The sequence below is a fragment of the Ailuropoda melanoleuca genome, chromosome 7 (genome assembly GCF_002007445.2).
Source record: "Ailuropoda melanoleuca isolate Jingjing chromosome 7, ASM200744v2, whole genome shotgun sequence".
NCBI lineage: Eukaryota > Metazoa > Chordata > Mammalia > Carnivora > Ursidae > Ailuropoda > Ailuropoda melanoleuca.
Genome location: NC_048224.1, coordinates 12,363,007 through 12,387,788, shown reverse-complemented (window position 1 = coordinate 12,387,788; position 24,782 = coordinate 12,363,007). Strand labels below are relative to the sequence as shown.

General features: G+C 45.3%; 1 protein-coding gene across 2 annotated transcripts in view; it reads left to right on the top strand.

Annotated features, from left to right (window-relative positions):
• The window catches only part of SLC24A2 (solute carrier family 24 member 2), a 261,954-nt gene that overhangs the window by 169,827 nt on the left and 67,345 nt on the right, over positions 1 to 24,782 (top strand). The window lies entirely within an intron of this gene.

The window sequence follows — 24,782 nt, the reverse complement described above, 5'->3', positions numbered from 1 at the left end:
CCCAGGTCCTGTCTTTCCTCACTAAATACTCAGCTCTCACCCAGAATAATAGGTTGGGATCATGGGGTCACCTCTCACTACAGAGCATTTTGATTATGAAACATCTCCATTTTATACCCCAGAAAGTTGTATCGCTGGTGTGATATTCTCCAAGGAGCCCTGCCTCATAGATCCCGAGTCCTGTTTGCTAGAGGTAATCCTTAGCCAGGGGCATCTTGAATATCATTACCCTCTTTACCCAGAGGCCCACTAGACGAGGGAATTACACCTGGTCACTAGCCTTCTTTTCGTTCCCCTGGGTTCCGCACGAACACCACCACCCCAGAGAAGGGAGTAAAGGGATGCCAGGCCAACTTCCTCTCCGCCACTGAGCAGTTGTGTGACTTTGGGCAACTTAGAGTCTCTCTAGTACTTGGTGTCTTCATTTATATTAAGAATTACCTTTGCTTAATAGTTGACAAAGCATTTTCACACCTGTGAACCTACGCTCCATAATTACTTTTCATAGCCAACATTATTATTCTAACTGCATAAAATATCATACCGCCCAAGTAGATCTCACACTGATCTCTCTCTGCCAGCTCTTGATTCCAACCCATCCTCTTCACTTGCCTGGATTCCTATGGGGCCTTCCTAAGGCTTCCCACTGCCTCCTTGCCTCCTCCTCTGTGTATTTTTCACACGGCACCCCAAGTACTCCTCTTAAAAAGTAAATCAAATTATGTCACTCCTACTGATAACCTGCAGTGGCTTCCCATGGCTCTTGGAAAAATTGTGAACTACTTCTCATGGTGTACATGACATTCCTCTTTCTCCAGACTCAGTTTGACTCACTTTGCTTTAGCCACAGAGGCCTTTCTGTCTTCAGGTGCTTCTTTCCTCCCTCAGGGTCTTTGCATGGGCTGTTACCCCTACCCAGAATCCTTTTCGTTCTCCCACCCTCTTCCCCTTCTCCTGCCCATTCTTCAGCAGGCTGTCTACAGGACATTTCCTGACCACCCAGTATAGATCAGGGCCCCCAACCTCATCTCGCAGGGTCCCCTTTCCTTTGTCCTTATTGCTCACATTATAATTGGTGTGATTATTTCTTTACTGCCTGTCTCCTCGAGGATGCAGTAAATTTCTAGAGAGCAGGAACTCTATTTTATTCACCAGTTTCCCCCAAACTCCAGCAGAGTACCTGGCGCAGAGTAGCTGCTAAAACTCAAGAAAGATTAAGCCACGTGGCCAATGTCAGGCTTTCGACCTGACGTTCACAGAATTGCAAAGCCCTCTAAAGCTGCAGGGGTTGTACCTTGGTTGTTCTGAGCCACCATCTTTTCCACCCCACCCCCCGGAAGGGCCATATGAGAGAAGAAAAGAACCATTTTATCTGCCCCGATGTAATTATGAGCAGGCAACTGAGTATATTTATTTTTTGCAAGGCAGTATTGTGAAGTAATTAAGAGGACAGACTCCAGAGCCAGACTCTCTGGGTCTAGATCTCAGCTCTGCATTTACTAGCTGCGTGACCTTGGACAAGTTACCTAACCTCTCTGTACCTCAGTTTCCTCATCTGTAAAATCAGGATACCTACATCATATGGTTGTTGTAAGGATTAAAGAAGTGAATATACATAAAGCATTTAACACACTACCTAGCAGATTATAAGTACCATATACAGGTTTGGAATTATTCTGTTTTCATTATTTTGAAAAATAACGCATCATGTGATTCTTTTTTTTTTTAAGATTTTATTTATTTATTTATTTATTTATTTATTTATTTATTTAAGAGAGAGAGTGTGTGAGTCAGGAGACGGGCCAGAGGGAGAGGGACAAGCGGACTCCCCATTAAGCACGGAGCCCAACATGGGGCGCCATCTCAGGACCCTGAGATCACGACCTGAGCCAAAATCAAGAGTCGGCTGCTTAACCAACTGAGCCACCCCGGCACCCCTGATTCTTTTTAATTTAAAATATTCAAAAGGCTATGATAAAAAAAAAAAAAAAAGTCTCCCTCCTCCATCAACCTCCCAATTTTTTCCAGTCCCCCTATTCTCTCCAGAGAAAAACCCCAGAGTGACCGATTCTCGGGGCTCATTCCAAGGATACTTTACATATATACACCTGTGTGCGTGCATGCGTGTCCTTGCCCACGGGTCCCCAAAGCCTAAGTTTCTCTGGTGTTTGGGGGAGAGTTGTTTCTGGTAGGGCTTATTTTCCTTCTTCCTGTTTCGTGGGGGCAGGTTATGCTTTGTTTCTGTGAGATAAGAAAAGTGAATCTGGGTTTGTCTCGGAGTGGAGCCATCAGTGATTTTCCGAAACACCTGGCCCTTGTGGGGCTGTGTGCAATTAAAGTGTTTGTTCCTGCTGTAGCAAGATGTGCCTTCCGAATCCGGCGCCTGCTTTCAAGGTGAAACCTCTCCCTGAAAGCCGGGGAGCGCTCTGGTGGTGTGAATCTGAGAGAACGCGGAGAGCCGTAATCAGCTCTGGACTTGAGTGATTAGAAAATATGGAAAGCACTTCAAGGCTTTAAAATTGCTCCATAGCACGCGGCCAAGAAAACAGATTGCTCTGGTATTTTTCCCCCAAAATTCACAATCATTTTCCATTCCAAGAACAGCCAAAAAAATTAACCCACGGCTCTCAGAAATAGTCGTTTCTCTTTTAGTTTGCATCTAATCACTTGAATTCACACGTCCTCATGCTAAACTGTCACCTTTTAACAATACGGAGCATGCTGGGTACATCACCAGGGGGCGGCTGGAACGCTGCAGCGGCTTCCCTGTTACACTGGGAGGAGGCTTCCCGACACTCCCGGCGTCCACCTCGGTGAACACCTTTGTGTTCACAAAGGCAAGTTTTCAGCTTCATCTGGAAAGGTCATCTAGGACCGATGGCTTATGAAAAGACCTTTGTCCCTTGGTCTCATCTGTGCCACTCAAGCGTGTCTGTCTTCCACGACCCAGTGATTGAGCCGTCGCCTTAACTGGTGGTCGGTTTGGCCTCTGAGCCTGAGTCACAGATCCAGCAGTTACGTATCTATCGTTACGTATCTAACAAAGCCCCCGTGATGCAGGTGGCATAAAAGCACTACCACGTTATTGTTGCCCCTGATTTCCTGGATCAGGAACAGGGGCAGGGATCGGCGGGGTGATTCTTCTGTTCCCTGTGGTATCGATGGAAGTCATTTGGTGTTATTCAGCTAATAGAAGAGCTGGTTAGAAGGTCCAAAAGGGCCTCATACTCACATCTGGCACTTTTTTTTTTTTTAAGATTTTATTTATTTATTTTGAGGGGCGCCTGGGTGGCTCAGTCGTTAAGTGTCCGCCTTCCACTCAGGGCGTGATCCCGGTACTCTGGGATCGAGCCCCACATCAGGCTCCTCTGCTGGGAGCCTGCTTCTTCCTCTCCCACTCCCCCTGCTTGTCTCTCTCTCACTAGCTGTCTCTCTCACTGGCTGTCTCTGTGTCAAATAAATAAATAAAATCTTTAAAAAAAAAAAAAAAGATTTATGGGGCGCCTGGGTGGCACAGCAGTTGAGCGTCTGCCTTCGGCTCAGGGCGTGATCCCGGCGTTATGGGATCGAGCCCCACATCAGGCTCCTCTGCTAGGAGTGCTTCTTCCTCTCCCACTCTCCCTGCTTGTGTTCCCTCTCTCGCTGGCTGTCTCTATCTCTGTCAAATAAATACATAAAATCTTTTTAAAAAAAAAGATTTTATGTATTTATTTGAGAGAGACAGAGAGAGCGAGAAAGAGCATGAACAGGGGGAGGGGCAGAGGCAGAGGGAGAAGCAGACTCCTCACTGAACAGGGAGCCCAACGTGGGGCTCGATCCCAGGACCCTGGGATCATGACCTGAGCTGAAGGCAGAAGCTTAACCAACTGAGCCACCCAGGCGCCCCACTTCTGGCACCTTTAAAGGCACAGCTGGAAGGCTGGGCTCAGCTGGACCACCTTTCCGCCCCTGTCCCTCCATGTTTTCACAGGGCCTTCCCACGTGGTTGGACGCAGTGGTTCAGGGTTCCGAGAGCAGATCTTCCAAGAGGTCCAGGGATAAGCTGCAAGGAGTCCTGGGACCTAGCCTAGGAAGCCCCCGAATGTCACTTCTTTTTTTGTTTTGTTTTGTTTTCTGAATGTCACTTCTGCATGCTACCAATCAGGCAGCATGCACAAAGTCCAGCCCAGACTCTAGAACAGAAGCAGGACACTCTAGCTTTCATGGAAAGACACCAAAGAATTTGAAACCACCTGTAATCAAACCCAGTCTGTTTCAGGGACACGTATCATTGATCACTGATTGGTTTCTGTGTTTATTGGTGGGCTCTGGACTGACCACACTGTGGGGAAGGGACAAAGCTATAGTCAGCCTAGATGAAGGTTGGATGAAGGTTTAGTCCAAAGCAAGACTGAGCAGTGCCCTTCCAGAGCCACAAAATGAATAGCATATTGTTCATGAAAGAAAGGAATCTGCTTATAGCTCATATGAATGGTTGGAATAAGGAATTTGTTTCTTTCCTAAGAAAGTCCTAGAAAGCTGGCATTATCATTTTGGGGGGTCACAGTATGGCTGTCTGAACTGATCTTTCTAATACATTCTGTGTCTCCTATTGATTCTAACATTTTCTCAAAACAAGCCATTTTATTTACCCAGGTACCCATCTTTATGAACCTAAAATAAGGATGGTGGATGTAGAGCTTTGGGATTGGATAGCTTCTCCTGTCAATTTGTCTACGTGGTAATACTGCTAACTTATCTTTGCGGAGTGCAATCTGCAAGCCCGGCCCTCTGTGGAGTGGTCTACAGAAGCCTTCTCCTGTAACCCTTACGTTAGCCCTACTCCGTCATTTGGAGAAAGGACACCGAAGTGTAAGGAGGCTGCATCTTGCCTCACCAAGCAAATGGCGGAGCCACAGTCTGAACCGACATCTGCCTGACTCACAGTCTGTGTTTATGCTTCTTGTGTTTACTCTGCTGCCTCGTGTAATCTCATGTCCGACTCAGTGTTCCCCGCTGTCCTGGTGGAGACCCTAGCATGAACAGCGGGAGCTCTGACCCATCCCTGGACCAGTTATACACTCGGTTCGTAAGATGTGAATTTCCCATACACACGCGTTTGCGGCAAGGCCGGTCTTGGCCTTGGCTCCTCCCATCACAGCCCCTCTCCTTGAGTGCCAGCCACTCTTGGGGGCCCTCAACACACCTTGCTCTCCTCCCTCAGGTGCTGCTCGAGTGCATGAATTCCTGTTGACCTCTCTGTCCAGGATGGCATGGGTTCTACCCTACACAGGCAAAGGTAGCCCGTGGCTAACTCTGCACCTGCAGGAGAGCCCAATGACCGGGTGACAGACTGGGGAGACCAATGGGGGGACAAGAAACGTGGAGTACCATTAGAATTTGGCTATGTAGCAACGAGGTCAGCCTGTGGTCCAAGAGTCAGACTGCCTGGGTTCAAAACCTAGCTCAGCCTCTTGCTCTGAGACCTTGAGTAAGCTTCTCAACCTCATTGGGCCTCAGGTTTTCCACTTTTAAAATGGGATAATGACAGCACCACCAGCATATGCTTACGATTAGTATTGCTCCACCTTGTAGGACCTTGGTTTCTTCACCTGTGAAAGGGAATGATAGTTCCACTACCAAAGTTTATGGTGAGCATTCAATACAACAGGACCCCCCGATCATTAAACTAGTGCTCATTGAGCATTGGCAGTGATTTTCCAGTTAAAATTGTGCTCAGTGTCTTGTAATAGAATCCAATTGCAGTGGCTTAATTTAAGAGATTTCTCTACAATTTTATTTTTATTTTTATTTTTTTTGGAGAAGTCTTTGGTTTACAACATAATTGAGAGGAAGGTGAGCGATTTCCAATATACCACTTAGCCCCACACGTGAAGATCGTCCCTCGTGATCAACCGCGCTCACCAGAATGGGACATTTGTTACCAAGGATGAACTTACACCGACATCACAATCCCCCAAAGTCCATAGTTTACCTTGGGGTTCCCTCTTGGTGCTGTATAGTCTATGGGTTTAAGCAAATGTACAATGACATATATCCATTACCTTAATATCAGAGCATTTTCTTGCCCTAAGAACCCTCTGTGCTTTGCCTGTTCATGCTTCTCGTGTGCACACACACACCCCTGGCAACCACTGGTCTTTTCACTATCTCCGTAGTTTTGCCTTTTCTAGAATGTCACAGAGTTGGAATTGTACAGTATATGATAGCCTTTCCAGACTGGCCTTAGTAGCTTTTTAGGGTTTCATTTCTATTTAACCAGAAGCCCGATAGGAAACAGTCCAAGGCTGGTCACACAGCTCCCCTGTGCCATGAGGAACGCGGCGTCCTTCTGTTCATTCTTCCGTCCAGAGCTTGTTTCTCTCATCCTCATCCTCAGAGGAAGGCAGCTGCTCCCCTCCAACGCCCCTCCCCCCACACCGCTGTCTTACCCGTATTCTGGGAAGAAGACCGTGGAGCTGTGTTTTTTTAATCAGAAAAACCTGAGCATCCCCAGACGCAGACTTCCACTTCCATCACACAGGTCACAACAGAGCTGTGGGACCGCCCCAGCTTACAAAGGGAGCACTCTGGCTCCCCCAACATGGAACCCCATGGAGATCCCAGGGAAGGTCAAGTGCGTTCCCCTTCTTCTTCCTACCCGTGGTAACCTTAATCCTGTCTTCTCGGGTCCCTGATTTACAGAGAGGAGATGTGACGTTTCCCTTCTTTCTCCCTTTTAAAGGGCTCTCTGTTGGGGCGCCTGGGTGGCACAGCGGTTAAGCGTCTGCCTTTGGCTCAGGGCGTGATCCTGGCGTTATGGGATCGAGCCCCACATCAGGCTCTTCCTCTATGAGCCTGCTTCTTCCTTTCCCACTCCCCCTGCTTGTTTCCCCTCTCTCGCTGGCTGTCTCTATCTCTGTCAAATAAAGAAATTAAAAAAAAAATCTTTAAAAAAAAAAATTAAAAAAAATAAAGGGCTCTCTGTTGGCCCACGAGTCCAACTTTTATCCAGTGGCCCTGGATCACCCTCTAGAAAAGGCATGCCCCAAACCTGCCATCTAAGAAGCCCGGTTCCCCTAAAGCCTAAGTGGAATCATGCCCAACCTTTGCTCAAAACCATCTCACCAATGGCAAAAGCCCTGGTGCTTACAGTGGCCCTAAGGCCCCCTGGGCCCTGCCTGTCTTCCCTCTTCCCTTCCTCTGTGTCCTTCTCTGTCATCCTCCCCCCTCCTCCCCTTCTCTCCTCCTCCTCTCTCTTAGCGCTCCTCCCCCTTCTCACTTCTCTGGCCGCCCACCAGCTTCTTCTCACAAACTCCAAGCACACTACCGCCTCAGGGCTTGGGCACATCCTCCTTCTTCCCCCAGACATCCAAAAGGCCTTGCCCTCCCTTCCTTCAGATCGGCCTTCCCGTGTCACCTGATCGGAGACCTTATTCAGTCAGCCTTTGAAAAGTAGCCACAGCAAAACAATGATAATAAATCAGAGTTTTGGGTCTTCCTTGATCTGCTTTATTATTTCTCCGTCCCACTCATCACCGTGAATGTATTTATTTGTTGTTTGCTGCCTGGCCCTCCCTGATACCTCGGACAGGGCAGGACACGGGGCAGGCCATATCTCTAGGCCTCAGCACATACCTGGACCCCACTATGTAGCTCTGGGATGCATTCAATGAGTACTTGCCTTTATAATTTTTCTGCTGGAGAGTTCTATGTCTGTAGCCACGTGGACTGTCTGAGCCCATGCCCTGTCAAAGGGCTCCTTTTGGTCATGACCGACAAAGTCCTCGTCAATTGAGGGCTGTCTCCGCAGTACTGAACAGCAGTCGTTTTCTGCCGTGGCCACCGTTGTGTCCCCTGCCTCTCACGTGGCACTGACGTGAGGCAGATGATCAGACGAGATTTGCTGGGTGATTGGATAAATCTCCCTCTGGTTCTGGCGGGATTGCCGTAGTGGGAAATGTTTGCTGTCTCGCTCACCTTCTTGGTGAGCTCTCCTGTCCGCTCCTTCTGCTTTTCTTTCCTGACTCTTGATTTCTCCTACTTCATTTCCTTTTCTTCCCTTTGATGTACCTTTGGTTCTTTTACTTATTGTATTCCAGGGGCCTAATTTTATACAGTCAAAGAATTACCATCACTGCGATGTCCTAAAAAGTTTATTGTTTGAGTCTTTCGTTCGTTTTACATCAAACACCTATAAAATAGTATCTACCCCATAATTGTGTGTGAAATTGTGTGTCAGAAGGAAATCACAAAAGAAGAAACTCCTCGTTCAATCTCTGTGGGTTCTGGGGTTATCTTCTACGACTCCAGTAATTTCTCTTTCCTTGTGGAATTTTAAAATTTGATTTACATGCTTTTGTTATAAAAACAGGTTTATTGTTAATAGCAAAGTCTGACAAAAGAGTGCACCTGATACCTTGGCAATACAGAAGCAGAAATGATACTGCCCAGTGGGCTATCATTGAGCCGAAGGATGATTTCGCTACAGGTCTTGAGGCAGTTTAGGACAGCGGGTCCCCGTGCCTGCTATGAAATTCCCTTCAGCCTGTTTTTTGTGACAAAATCTTCAGAATCACATAATAAGATGTCTGAAAATGACACTGTGCTCCTACCTACCTTATTTGCTGTTAGAAAGACAGACAAATGTCTCCCACTGTAAATTCACTTCACGTTATCAGAGCCAGTCTCGCTGTTGTGACTCTCCAGCCAACGCATTCACATTACAGGCATTCAGACTGGTGGGGGAGCATCCTGGGAGCCTTGCTGCCGCCTTCCTGAAGGACAGTTTTGCTCCCTCCTTTCCTCCTCCCCCCCTTTCCCCTGTTGTGACATCCCAGTGCCATCTGGCCTGTGCTTTATCGGTCTGGCTCAGGCAGTGGGAGGTTAGCGGGCAGCTTTGGTGACCTGAATTCCAGGACATCTCAATTGGAAAAGCCTCACAAATGAGTAGCAAATATCTATTTTTTTTTCACCATCTTCCCCCATGGGTTTTCAAACTTAAAAAAAAAAAAATTAACAGCAGAACCCTTTGCTCAAAAGAATTCCCACAGGGAAGAGTAAAAAAAAAATGTTTTAAACTGTTAGAACTGTTAAAAGTTCACTCAGGTCAAATCCTTTAGCAATGTGCCTGATTCAATAGCCTTCCTCCAGATCAGTGAAAATCAACATAAAAGCAATAAAGACACCACTTATAAAATGCACCAAAGCCATCAAGTACCAAGCATTAACCCAAAAGAAACATTAAAGAACTTTACAGCAAAAACAATAAGTAATCGTTTCTGAAGAAAATAGAAAATCTAAATAAATGTTGATATATTATAAAGATACTGGTTCTCCCCAAATTAAACTCTAAATGTGACTCAACCCTAATTGAAATCCCGAAAAAGATCTTTCACAGGACTTCATCACTTGGTTTATAAATTCATATAGAATAATCAAGAAGAGGGGCGCCTGGGTAGCGCAGTCGTTAAGTGTCTGCCTTCGGCTTCAGGGCGTGATCCCGGCGTTCTGGGATGGAGCCCCACATCAGGCTCCTGCTGGGAGCCTGCTTCTTCCTCTCCCACTCCCCTGCTGTGTTCCCTCTCTCGCTGGCTGTCTCTCCGTCACATAAATAAATAAAATCTTAAAAAAAAAAAAAAAGAATAATCAAGAAGAGCAAAGGCACTTTTCATGAAGAAGAACAAAAAGGGAAAATAGGCCCATCACAGATCAAAATGCAGCTTTTAGATGCTCTGGTTGAAGGACTTGGCAGGAAGGAGGAGAGGCTGGACCCGAGGCAGCTGGGGTCTCCCCAGGGGGCAGCCCCTAAGGAATAGCAATAAGGTGTGAGAGCCACTGTCCTGTGGAATCTTCTCATCTCTCTAGGTGAAGCACTGTGGGGGATAGGAGAGGGGCTTCCTGGAGCACTGGAATCATTTATTTAAAGGAACAAATCTCTCAATCCTGAAGCCGCGAAAGCACACATTCACGTAGACAACATCACATGATGACAAGGGCAGATTCCTGAACCAAACTGGGAAGCCATACTGGGGCACCGAGCACAGCGGTGGGCAGAGTAGACACTCAGTGTGGGTGAACTCAGCTCGTCAGATCTTGAGGAAGGTCACCTCAGGGCGTGAGCCTGAGGGCAGGGCCAGCAGGAAAGTGCTCCTAAAGAAAGTGAACTCTGAGTGTGGTTCTCAGAGGAGGTGAGAAGCCTGGGCAGGCAGAGAAGAAGGCAGCGATTCAAGGCGTTGGAACCAGCAGACTCAGGGAGATCCCAAACTACTCTTGTTGACCCAACCACCATGGGGGCTCCTTTGAGAGGACCAGGCATGTAGGCGGCTCTGTGCCCCCAAACCAACAATCTAGCAGTCTCTCCTGTCAGGGGGCACTAGGGGCGTACGTATGTCTGTGTGTCTGCGTGTGTGTCTATCATGAATGTGTGATTCAAGCGTAGGAAGCAAAGGGTCTTACAGAGGGCGAAGAGGGAACATGTGAGAGTGGAATTTGTAAGTGCCTCTTCTGTGCCACACAGCTGACAGTCATCTCAAGTGATGCCGTCGACAGTGGCTACGGGAAGTTTTGTGTGTTTTACATCTGAGTAAACTGAGGTGCAGAGTGGCATACTTGCTCATGGTCACTTAGCTCCTAAGTTTGTCCTCAGAGCCTGAATGCTTTCCACGCTCCCGGGACTCCCATCTCTCACCACGCATGTCCATCCCTCATGCACAGAGCCAAATGTCTATTTTATAAAATCATTCTAATTCCTTAACATACACATTTAGTGTTAACTTGAAGCTGACACTAAGATTAAAAACGTTCACTTGCTTGCTGGGTTTTCTTCTTCTTCTTTTTTTTTTTTTTTCCTCACCAAACAGTAGAACTTGTTATTTCCCTAGCTTCTATTTTTAAAAACAGCTCCAATATGAGTTTTCATAAGTTGTCATTTGATCCCAGAAGCAAGTCATTTGCAGGCCTATTTCATTCCAAATGTGGGGATATTGGCCCTGAAAGGGAGTATTGTAACCTTTCTCTTTATCCCAAGTCATAGATCGGTTTAAATTAGCAAGAAAAATGTTTGCATGCAGCCTCGGCTGGTAAGTGAATAGGCAAGAGAAGTGAAAATCTTCGCTGGAGAAGAATAAACGCCAGTCTGCTGGCCGTGTTTTTAATAAGATGACAGTAGTTTAAATGCCTGGTTAGAGAAAGGCAGACTCTTCGCGCCTCTCACAGAGCAAACGCAGGGACGAGTCAAATAACTCTTCGCTTTGGGGAATAGTAAAGCATTACTCTTGGATTTGAACAGCCAAGATGGTTGAAATTGAATCTCTCTTCGGCTTGTACACGTTATAAATAAGTTTCATTTGGGACATGAAAGGAATGTGAATGGCCTTATTGAAATCAATGACTTTGAGTATGGAAAGGGGTTCTCTCTCTCTCTCTCTCCTCTCTCTCTTTCCTCTCTCTCTCTCTCTCAGGAAGGTTTGTTTTGAAATAAAGAGCACAAAGGAGTGTGGTCCAAACCCCAATTTCGGTGGCACTTGAGCTTACACATAGCACGAAGAAGGAAAAAGACACACAAGTGTCCATAATCTTACAGCTTCATCTCTGTGCTCTTGAACTTATCAAATGCTCGAAAGATGCAGTGAGAACTCCTTCCGAGCAAAGGACTCAGAGTTCCAGAGATAGCGAGCAGCCGTCACAGGCGGGGTGATGCGGAGGACCAAAGGACGGGGGGCAACCGCTGCAAACGCGCTTTGATTTTACCGACGACTGCCCGTAAATGGGTGTTGATACCTAAATATCATCTGTGATATGAGAGCATTCAAAGGTGTTTTCTTCCCTAAAGACACCTCTGCTGGCTTAATGAACAGCCGGGCTTAGCGCTCAATGGAGAGCAGGTTGGATAACTTGCGTTCAGTTAGGAGACAGTTTGCTGTCACAGGAAACAAAACTCTGCCCAGTTTGACCCTCACGTCTGGAATGTGCGCTGTGCGGCACGCTCACCTCTGGGTGTTGATCACGTTGGAAACACTCAAACTCAAGCTGCTGTCAGGGTCTCTTTCTCTCTGACCCCAACACATCAGAACCCCCAAACGTGTCCTCCTCACCTGGGCCATTACAAAGGATTCCCTCACCCCACACGCAACTGTCCAGGTTGTCTAGGGGCTCGAGTGAGACTATGTGATGCACATGCACACGTGTGTGCACGCACGCTCACAGATACGCATTCACACACACAGCAGGAGTCAGGCAAGATTGTTGTCATATAAAGCTTATGGGTCTCCAGGGGATTGATTTCTTATTTTGTGTGGGGATTCGTGGATTCCTTCACTCATTCATGCACAAAACACATTCCTGTTGCAAGCTGATATGAATGTGAGTGATTGCTCCGTTGGGAAGGATTTTTCTTTACAAGTCCCCACTAGAGCGAAGTCTCTGGACCCAGACTGGTCCACTTCCTGAAAACCAGTTTAAACGACGTCGCTGCGTCTGAGCTTCCGGATGCTGCTGCGGTAACCCACACGGCTACTTCCGGGGCGGGGCTTTCTCTTCTTTGTCTTAATCCCAAATAACCGATAGCCAAGGCAGCTTGGCTTCAATGCGACGGCCTTCAGGCCAGAACAACCATCATTGCCAGGAGTTAAAAATCATAGTGCGTCAGTTTCATTCCAGAAAACTCTTGGTGATGAAAATACTCCTCTGCCATTTCTGAAAAAAAAACCTTGTCCAGTGATTCACTTTCCTTTCTATGCACCACATTTCCATTGATGACGCGACAGGTCATGCCGCGTTTCCTTGTTAGGAAAAGTTACAAACTCTTTGCGAGACCTCAGGAGTGTACCCCATCTTCTTAATGCTAGTGAGGATTAGAAAATGAGGAGCCGACGCTTGAAGCGTTAAGGTAGCATCAGGCGCTATGCCTATGGAGATGGGCTCTCCCCCCTGCTGGACGCATTCATGGGGGCCTCTTCCCATCTGACTTAGGAGAGGAGGAGCGTGGTGTAGTTGTTAGACTCGATGTGAAGCCAGCCACCGTGGTCCCAAACCCAGCTCTGCCACTTACTTGTTGCACGACCCTGGGCACATTATTTAGCTTCTCTCTAGCTTGGCTTCCTCTTTTGTAAAACAGGGACGATAATAATATCAGTCTCTTCAGCCTATTAAGTATACTGACTACAGTACTATTCTTAGAGCTTGCAGAACGTTGCCTGGCACATCATTAGTTCCGTGTAGATATTTGTCAAATAAATTGCTTTCAGTTGGTTTTTTTTTCTTGCAATCATTATATTTTCAGATACTCCTCAGTAATTCAGTAGTAAGTTGTTGAATTATCTTTTCTATATTTTCCCTTAAAAAGAAGCCTATTTATTATGTGCCAATTTTTTAGATCCCGTTATACACATGCTATCTAGAACATCACATGGGAACTGTTCTTTTTGGCAGTCTGGGCTTTACTGGAGCAAAAGTTATCCTGAGGCTGTATGGTTGTAGTTTATGTGTTTACAAAGTCCCCCTGTCCATTGTACAAAAAGGAAATCGGGTGACATGGTACTTAATTCACTTCCTTCCAGAAAGTCATGATTTTATCTGGGGTTCATAGCCTTCAGATGTTCAGCAAACAAACAAAAAAAAATTCCTCTTTCTAACATATTGATAAAAATCTGGAAAAGCAATTACTGTACTAATTTTTTTCGTCCTGCGGAGACATCGTTAGGCCACCATTTATATACATGGGGATTAGAAGGTCCTGCTGTGGCTGACCTCCTCTGACATCATCAGATCTCTGGTTCGCTGGCAGGCATTTGCTATTTGATCTAAGATGTATAATGGACTGTTTATGAAATATGTCTTAATCTTCTACCCTATCTTCACATCTGGACTTTAAGCTCACTTGTAGAGTACCACATTATACAATATGGCATTTAAGTAGGAGTAATGGTAAATGGATTTACACTTAGATGAAATTTAGAGGATTGCATGACTATTCTTTCCACTTTAAATTTGATCCTTTCAGTTCTTCATAATTTGGGGTGATTGTTTCTGTTGTGGTTTCTGTTGTGGTAGGGACCCAAGTAATCAGTAAAATGACATCCTGGACAAGACTGAAGTGCATAATTATAACGATAGTTTTTACTTTTAATTTCCTTCCATATTAGTGGCATTAACTTCCTGCCTTTCTCACAGTCTTTTTTTCCCTTCGCAAATTTCTCTCTCATCCCTTATCTTTTACCACCCCCCTCCCCGTAGATGGCTGGAGTGTTTTGTGTTTTGTTTTGTTTTTTCGTTTCATTACTTTTCCTCTCTTCCCCTAGGAGGCTTTTTTTGTGTGTTTTTCTGATACTGTTTGATGCTCAGTAGATCATTGGGTAGAAACTCAGCTGTGCTGACCCAGTGGCTGGATACAATTTAGCACTTATTCTCTCTGCCTGGCGAACTCCACTGCATCCAGCCAGGCTGCAAGATGGGATCCAGGAGAACATCCAAGTTGTTCTCTAGCCAGCATGCAGTATCCATTCGCTCTGCACCAGTGTTTTTTTCCACCTCTATTTCCAAGATATGGCGCCATTTTGTCTTCTGTATGCCAAGGACTCTACTGATGGGGCTTGCACATGACGTAAATCCTCCTTCTTTACAGAGGCAATGAAAAGTATTCCAAAAGTTGAGCTACAGACATCTTCCTCCCCGCAGAGACACTGCAAACAGAATAGTTGAAACTGAGGGGTTAGAACATTAAAATGGAAGGAACCATAGGCATCAGTACCAAAGGCAACTAGGCCGAAGCAGATCAACAGTGCACTATTAAATAGAGCTCGAATTCAATTCAGCAGCATTTGAACACCTACAGAGTGCCAGGAACTCTGCTGGGTGCTGAAATTAACAAAATGAGTAAGATGATTCTTTGCCCTCTAGGGCAAAAAGCAAATAGGTTAGGGTACATTTGATGAGCACACAACAAAAGTATGTACTTGGAACAGACACACAGGAGGACCTGACTCCCACCAGGGATGGGGGCCATTCAGGGATGCTGCCTGCAGGAGGGAACCTCAGAACTGGGTTCTGAAGGATCGAATAAACTAGGAGACCTAATAAAAGTCCAACATAAAAAGTGCAGGATTCAGAGCTATCGTATTTTGATTTTGTGTTTTGAAAGCATTACCCTGGAAAGTATGAAAGATAGGTGAGAGGCGCTGGGAGTAGACTGTAGGAAGTGAGAAAGATCAGGAATTGAGAGTTCAAATAAGATTATGGCAAGAGCCTTGGACTAAGGCAGGGGCAGTGGAAATAGAGCAGAAAAGATGGAATTGAGGATGTTTACGGGTGGAACTGATAGGGCTTCCTGACTGGTTGGGATGTGGGTGTGGCTTATGATGTGGAAGCATCAGCACCATCTGGCGCCCCACCCTGTGGATCTTGGTCACATGTAATATAGCCAAGCTCCTATGTCTATGAAAGAAAACGGTGGGCCTATCTAGACATACCACCCCCTAAGTCCTTTTTTAAAAAAAGGAGTCTGGGGGAGGGGGGCAGGAAAAGGGAATGGAATGTTTTGCCACTTTAAAGACTGAGTAATATATGTGTCAGTATCCTGTACCCCAAATTTGATAAGACTTAACCAGAAAGTACATTTTGCTTGATTTCATAAACATAATCTTTCAATTTCCAGAAATGCAAAAATGTGCCCAAGATGTTAGAAGATGTCATTAGTGAAAATGTTAGCTTCCTAACCCCTTACCCACACAGAAGAAAATTTATCAAAAACATGTTTTAGAACCTTGCTATTAGAAGAGGTCAGACAGATTTTCTGAAAATAAGAAATAAATTCCAAATATTATACGAATGGTACCTGATACTCTGTGTTCTTCGCTATTCAAACTATAGTCTTTCAGTCTCTTTGACAGTATCATTTTCTCCCTGGAGACTGCAGCTGAAAAAGAAGACACTAGAAAAAGTATTGAATATTCAGCCAAAGTAGATGCCCACAGAGACAATTATAATGACAATCACTGGAATAACTAACGTTTATTGAGTACGTACTATGTGCCAGACACTGTGTCAAGCATTGTATATAAATTAACTCATTTAATTTTCACTTCAGTACTATGAGATAGAAACTTCTTTTGTAACCATTTTACAGATAAAGACACTGAAAGTTAGGGTAGTTAAATAATTTGCCTAAGGACACAAGAGAAGCAATCGATGGAGCCATGTTCAAATCCAGATTTGTTGGACCCCAGAACTCACTCTCTTAACCATTGAACAATACTTTGCTAAGCGGTTGAAGTCCCTTTTGAGATTTCTTTTTGAAAATCAAAATTTAGAAGATCACTATATTCTCTTTCCCCGAGTTGTACATTCTTTAAATAATGCCAACAGTTTCCATGTACTTGATGTCAGATTACACAAAAGAATATGACATTCATAGACTTCCTTTGGCATGAAGTAATTGGTCATTATTTTTGTCATTCTTCTCCTTTTACTTGTTTCTCCTCTAATATAAGTTTTTGAGAAGGATGTTCTCATGCTAGGTCACTTACTGTGACTTAATATGTTAGCCTGGATACTCAGCACTCACTGGGCTTTTGCAATCATAGATTGATGGCTCCCGTTGATGGAGCACTTCCAATGTTCCAGGCATCGAGTGAATTCCCTTACAACAGCACAATAGGGAGTACTAGAATTAGCCCCATTGCAGATGAATAAACTAGGGAGTATCTTACTACAAAGTCACGTATCTAATAAGAATTAAAGTCTGGATTAGAATCCACATCCATTGACTCTAAAACTTATATCGTGCTACAAGATTTCCATGTTCTGCATCCTGGTGAGATCTCTTGATACAAGGTTCACTCTGATTTTGTAAAGATCGGAAGAATGCTATCAATTTGAAGGAAAACCAATAGAAGCCTTAAAGCCATAATAATACCTACTGTATGTTTAATGAATACTATGTGTCAGTTACATGTTAAGTACCTGTAGTCCTCACCACAACCCTACAAGACAACTATTATTTTTCCCATTTTACAGAAGTACAAGAACGGAGTATCGGAGAGGTTAAGTAACATGCCCAAGGTATCATGGCTAGTACAAGGCAGACCCAGTTGTCAAGTCAAAGTCTGCAGGGCTCCAAACTATCAATGATACAGCTATTAGGCTCTATCATCACTTGCTTTTTTCTATCCCTTTGGGGAGAAAAACATTTTGACAGAGGATCAGTATTTAAAATTATGTTAAGGTTGTTACTGAGATTTTTAATTACACAGTTAAAAGGATACTCATAAAAGCCCAGGAGATCTTTTTTTAGCTGCGCTGTTTTGGGATTCTCCTGCCTAGGTTGCTCACTGGTTTTCTCTAAAAATCCTTCCCAGAAACCTGCTTTGCTCTGTCCTGTACGCTCTCCCACCCCCAACCCACCTCGGAAGGAAAGCAACAGAACAGTACACCCAAGTCCCGTTTTTCTTGCTTGGTCATCCAGAGCATGTAAATTACAGTGAAATACGGCCTGAGTCAGCTCCTCACAGGACAGAAATCAGTAACCATTGATATTGCTAAGCAACACCACAGAGGAGCAAGGCTGCAAATTAGGTGACAAATTTATAAGAAGTCGGAGTATCTGGGGACTCACTTGGGTATTTCATTATGAGCCATCTGGATGAGCCGCAGTGATGACCACACATTATTGTTCACTGTTCGCGGATGATAATTCCCATGTAATTATATGGCACCTCCCTCTGTGGTCCTAACTTACCTCTCAGAACCTCCCACTGCATTTTTCATAATCCAGATAGTTCCTTGCAAGATAATTGGGAACAGTTACACCTAATGGGCAGCTTTCATTCCTTCCCAAGGTAAGATTTGAAACAAAACAAAAACAAAACCACTCTGTTGCCTTGTGTGAAGGCAGAGCTGGCTGGGCAAGAACACGCATAAGGACGGACTTCATCACGGGATCCTAGCAGCTCCTTGGGCCTGACATGGGCTCCACCTTGGTGGTCCCAGAGGAGCCTGAGGTGATCAGATTCAATTGGTTCCTAAGCCAGAGATGAGCAGACTGTGGTACTTACACCAGGTGAAATCTGTGAGCTTCTAGAGAGACAAAGGAAGTGAGCCCAAGTCCTTGACCCTCTGGAGAAGGATTGCCTAGCAGGGATCCCTCCCAGTTCCAATAGCCAAGCTGGTCTCATTTGTTCACTCATTCATCCAACTAATAGCTATGAGAAAGTTAGACCATGCAACCTGATTTTCAACCAAAGATTACAAATCAATGAGCCAAATATGACCCAGATGGTGTTTTGTTTTGTTGTTGTTGTTGTTTTCTTAGAAAGGGGGGCGGGGGCTGGAATCTCAAGCAGCCTCCCCACCGAGCATAGAGTCTGATCGGGGATCGATCTCATGACCCTGAGGTCATGAGCTGAGCCGATATCAAGAGTCAGACACTTGACCCACTGAGCCACCCAGGTGCCCCTCCAGGTGGTGTTTTTTTTAAATTTGGAATTCATCACCAGCATTTAAAAAGCAGAGGTTTTCACATAAAAATCCAGATTTCAGGCTTCCCTTGAATAATCAGCAGGTCTGTCAACACTGTACCCACGTTACCTCTTGGAGCTGGAGATATGTGGCTGCTGCCCATTTTTAGGCATGCACTCTCCAGGTGTCCATGATCACACCTCTCCCTGTCCTTGTCTCCAGCCCACTCTGCTCCCCTCCCTACCTGGCACCAGGGCTTCATTCGTGCCTTGTCAGAATGCCTTCTGTGCTCCAGATACTAGGCCAGATGCTGGGGACCGTTCTGACTCCGGATTTGGCCAGTGATGTAACGTCAGTGTTGGTTGGGAGCCGGGGCCTCAGAATGATGTCAGCAGGTGGACAAAAAACAAGGAAAACAGAGTGGGGGGTGACAGAAATATCAGCAGTGACAAACCAGTGGGTCTAGGTTTGCCAGAAGCCTGAAAAGGAAGAGTATTTCACAAAGGGGCTAGATTCAGAAGGCATGAAAATCAGGTGATGAATTTCTGAGCGGTCTGTTCAGAAATCCCCCTCGAAACTCAGTAGCCGATGGAAGACGACATACCAGCTCGGCCCTTTATTTGCATTTGTCCAGTTCTTGCCTGGCGTCCAAAAGCCTAAGTTAAATGAGAGGTTTTCATCTTGCAGAAGAAAAAGAAGTACTCATTAGCATAGAAAGGGAAGAGTCAGATGTCAAAGAACTCCATAGAGCAAAAGCCTCTCGGTAACACCTTGCGTGTGACATGTATCTATGGCCACATGTAGGGTGCCACTGTCCCTGGGCAAGCGTGTACACGTTAGGAGCCTCTTAGGGCAGCTTAACACGTGAACATCATCCCCTCCCCCCCAACAGGATGGTAAGCAGAAGCTTCGGCAGTGAGTCAGTACTCTGAAAGCTCCTTTTGAGTGAGAATTTGAAGGTTAAAATATTCCTTTCCTTCTGACTTGAGTAGGAAGTGAGGACTCATGGTTGTTTCCTCATTTAACCTCAGTCTCCCCAAGATTATTTTAAGTTAAAAAAGTTACCGGCATTGGCATGAATTTGATATGAAAGAATAATGACCAAAGAAAGCCTTGTAAGGGGAAGCAATTAATTGCGGCGGCTCGTGCAGCCTTTTTTGAGGTGACGTGAAACCAATACACTGAGCTGTATTGGAAAACACCTTTTAACTCAGCATTTGTGCTTCATTCTGATGCAAGTTTTTCACATGAGGCAAAGACGAGAAAAAAAAATGAGGTTGGATATGCTGCAAAAAATTTTAAAAATTATATAGATCTACAGATATAAATGCTACATGTATCTTGGGGAGTGGAATGGGAAATTATAAATACTCAACTGTCATACCCCCCATTCACAATATTTCAGTATCAAAATAAATTCACCAATTAAAAAAAAAAAACACCTCAGGCTAAAACTGCAACACATGGTTCTGGAAGTTAGCCAGGGCCCGCCTTTCCCTGAACTGAAAGCTTTTTCTTTAGACAGATTTCCTTGTGTTTAAGGGAAGACGTCTGGGAGGGGGAAGGGGGGCTGTTGTTGATTTGCACAAGGCAGTATAGATATTGACATTGGTGCCTGCCCGCAGAGATAATCAGACTTTGAATAGGATTCAGCAGCCTCCCGCTAGGCTGAGTTGATGTCATGCTGGACCTTTGGCAGACAATGAAGAGGGGTACCAGTTACTAAGGATGTCTATGCCATCCTGATGCAAAGTGCTTTATATACTTGTCCTTATCTTATCCTCCAAAAACCCTCTTGGGAATAGGTATTTATTTTTCTTGTCCCCATTTGATTTTTTTAAAGATTTATTTATTTGTTTTAGAGAGAGAAGAGAGAGAGCATGAGTGGGGGGAGGGGCAGCGGGAGAGGAAGAGAAAATCCTCATGCAGACTCCCCGCTGAGTGTGGAGCCCAACGCGGGGCTCGATCCCAGGACACCAAGATCATGACCTCAGCCAAAATCAAGAGTTGGACACTCAACTGACTGAGCCACCCAGGTGTCCCTGTTCTTGTCCCCATTTTAACTGAAGAAGAGATTGAGGCTCAGAGAGGATCACCCAGCTCATAAATGGTAGAGCCACTATGAATCAGCCATCTTGTCCACCTCACTCAGAAGCATTCTTAACCTGGATAATGATCTCATGGTACCAACAGTCAAGAAGCTTCAGGCATCCGTATCTGCCTTCCTGCCTTTAGCTTCTAGGGAAGTTTAACAAACCACAGCATCCTACACGTCACTGTCATTTGGGAGCTGTGCATGGATGTTCTTTAAGAAACGTGAGCATGTGATAAGAGGGAAGCACTGTTCTGGGTTCCGTTAGAAGACTTCTAAGACGAAGAGGGTCTCTGCCTCCCACATGTGGACAACCTAATTGGAGAGACAGGCTTGTGTGCAAAATTAGAAGGGCAGGTGCCTAGGTCCCGAGTGGAACACTGCTGTCCAGACTCATGAAGGGTCACATGCTATCCCAGTGGTTACGGTCCCTGTTGTGACATTTCCCATAGATCTGAAGAGTAGAAGAGGACTGATGAAGACATTTCTTTTCCATGCCCCAATGTGGCAGAATGGGCTTTATTGTTCAGCAATAAATATCGATTTAAAACCTCTTTAAGTAGTGTTGAATTTGCTTGAACAGACCTGTGTAAAATACCAAATTCCCTAACTGCTCTGCTCCACGTCCCATGGGTTCTCCTTCGCACTTCTTAATGGTGCTTACAGTAGTGAAGCCGCCCCTACTGATGGCTTAGTGGGTGTTCTTGTCTCATCTACTCCTTGCCTCAACTTTATGGGATTGATACAGTTAATGCTCCTTGCAGCTGAGGACACCAAGGCTCAAAGAGGTCAAGCAATTTGCCCAAAGTCACACAGCTAATAAGTGGCAGGCCATGGATTCAGGCCTACCCCTCTGGTTTCAAAGCCCATGTCCTTAACTTCCATCTGCTACTGAAAATAATCCTTCCATGAGTTGATATAACCCACTATCTGCACACACCTTCCTGATAGGTAAGGCAACTGTACCGAGACTACCTTTTATATTGAGAAAGCCTTAAGTTTTAGGTCTTCCATATTGAGTGCAAACCTGTATCAAAAACAAAGAAGCTCTTGGACTTAAAAAACAAATGAGTAATCATTTTGTTTTCCTAGCAGTTAACACTTAAGTAATCAATACTTGTTCTCACTGATTTCTCTCCCTCTCTTTTTTATTCCAATACAATGAACCCAGCATAGATGCTGCTATTGACCTTCTGTTTTATGTATCAGAATTTGGGGGCCTGAAAAGTGAGAAGTCACTTTTCTCCAGCTCCTGTCTGGGGAGATTTGCTGGAAAGGGGGGTGAGAATGGCAAAGGCCTCAAACATGGAGCTGAGAAAGTCAGTGTTGGAAGGAGAAATCCATATCCACACCGTTCTGAAGGAGGAGATTAGGAGCCCAAAACACTAGCTCTTACTCACAGATTCTCTGAGACAGAAGATAAGACCCTTCCCTTGACTTGTCAGTCATGAACTATGGACAGGAATCAGGAGGTGTGTTAAAGCAGGTTGTTATGTTGGAAGACCTGGAAAGGAGTGGATGGAGGAATTGACAAAAGGCTCGAACCGTCCTCGAGGTCTGGGAGCATGGATGCCTGTGGCTGCAATTGTCCAGATAGCGTGAAAGTAGGTGTGGCCACCATGACAGGCAGCATTCACCATCGGCCTGCAGGCTCAACTCCAACAGCAACCACTGGGTTCTGAAATTTTTCCTTAGGCTGTGTGGGCTTCTTAGAGAAAGGTTACAGTGAAGAGACACCAGGACGATAGTCACTGGTGATTCATCCCTCTTGCGATCCTAGCTGTCTCTTGCTCAGTTGATATAATGGGTGTTGCTAGTTGGGATTAAACAGCCCTCTCTTGAATTCCCTCACTTCCTCCTATCCCAAAGAAACAGCTTGGATGAGACCCACTTGGAATCCTAATCCAATTGTGTCATGGTACCTTGGTTAGTCTCTGTGGGGAGTGTGCTGACTGGAGGCCATTCCCCCTTGCAGGTGAGTCTTTATTCATGCCTCTCGGGCCCTCTCAGCCACAATGGCTGAAACCACTCTCCGTGAGGCATCCGTGGTGTGTGGGACACCAGCCAGGGGCGTGCTGTGCTCTGGCTGACGTGTGCGTGTGGTGTTCATGCTGGTCACCTGTCACACCCCTCTTCCTTCACCCCGACGCCCTGGTTCAGGAATGAGAACCACCAGCTCTTGGAGATGCACCCCACTGACCCCAGGATGCTGCCCTGACCACCTGAGAGCATGGGAACACTGAGCCCAGCATCTCACCATCCTGTCACGGTGTGTGTCAAAGACAATTCTAGCAGGCTGGTTTCCTTCCTGTTCTTTTCTGCCTTTGCTCTAGTAAGCAACGAACATGATTCCCTTCACCTGGGCAGACGCTCTTCTCTCGCCCTCCTTCCTCCCTGTGCTTCGGGTTGCTACGTCACCTGTTGTCACTTGGCTCTTCACTACACTTACTCTCTCTCTGCCACCATCTTTAACCTCATTTTTGGTCTATTCCATTGAGTTCTTATCCCTCTGTCCCATTCATCCAAGGAAGCAGCTAAGAAACGATCTGAACATTGCCACAGCAGCGACAGCGTGAGTCTTGTCAGACACTAACAGTTCCCATTTCGACTGTGTAAAAATAAAACGATTGAGGAATACGTTTGTATTTATTTATACCTGGTTCCACAAGAGATAAGGTAAAAAATAATCACACATGCCACAAGCACATGTTTGACAGTTTGTAATTGATCCATGAAAACAGGTATGTGCCTATGGAGAGGTTGCCTCTAAAAAGATCCGTAGAATTGTGATGCTGGATCTTTCCTGTAGAGAATATGGTTTACACCCCACTTTGCAAACCCAGAGCCACCCACTTTCTGTTTCCTGAGCAAATAGTTGAGAATACCAGCTGCTTATGCTACTGCTTTACCTCAGGGGAAGAGGAGAGGCTACAAAAAAAAATTAGTTGGCTGATATAGTTCATGCACTTACTATAAGATTTTACATGCGCGTGCGCACACACACACACACACACACGTGCATATATTTTATGTAAAGCCACCATTAACATGTGTTTAATATTTATGAAGGTATTTAGATCATTTAAGAATTCCAAGCTTGTGCAATGCCGTATGTATAATAGACTACTGTTCTTAAAATACCCAGAAAAAAAAATCATATTCCACTGAAGGCAATCCCCAGAAGTCATTAAAAAGACTTTCTTGTTATTTACATAAAATTCAATTTCTTCTTGAAGTACTTGCACCTTTTGTCATGTATCTAACAAAACCAAAGTAGGCAGGTTTTTGCAGAAAGATAAGGATAAGGGGATTTTTCTCCTTAAGGCATAATTTTGCATCGGAGTGTTAAAATAGATTTAGTAAAATTTTAGGCAAAATGGAGAAAGAATACACACACATTATATATATGTATCTATATATATAACATTTATAATGTATAATATACATATAAAATAGACTATTTATTATTGTCTTTTAAGCTAGATCCCTCACCTTGCACACAAAACCCATCCATCAACCCATCCATTAGTTGATTCATATGTGGGTTTTCACGGGCTTCCCAAGTAAATGAGCCAGGGAGGCGTTCTGCGCCATCACAGGATTATCTCTCGAGTCTAATTAATTTCTTGAGGTTTATTGGGAGAATGTTGTTATGACCAGGAAAAACATTTTTAACCTGCTCACAAATGTTGCTTGAAACAATCTGGAATTTTCAGATGAACAAGAATAAAAGTTTCTATTTTAGACCTGAAGTAAGACAACAGCCACAGTGCATCCCAGCCTCCTCTCATCCCCAACCCCAGCTGACTCAGCACCCCCAGCTGCGCTTTCTGCCCGTGGGGTCCTGGGGCCCATGACCACGGAGCCCTGTGGCGATCGGCGCACAGGAGGGGCTGCTGGTAGCTTCCCACCCCCTGCCATCTAAGGAGCAGCAGGCAAGGACACCTCAGTCCGGGAGCCGTGACTGCTCTGTCCCCTGCCTGAGCCAGGTGGCTTCCCTCTTCCTCCCAGAGCGCTCTGCACCCTTTCGCAGCTCTTCTCAGCATGCTGTGCTCATTGTATTCACTGTTTTCTGTCTACAACACGAGCTAAGAGTGAAAGGGGAGTCTAGAAGCTGGTTTTGCATTTCGGGTTTTCCCAGGTAGCCTCCTTGATCTCTAGGAAGTGGTTCTGTTGGAGAGGAGCCGTGAAAGGAAGCTCTGGGCCCGCGGCTCCCTGGCCAGGAATGCCAGGCTGCAAGCCCCACGGGGCCCGGACA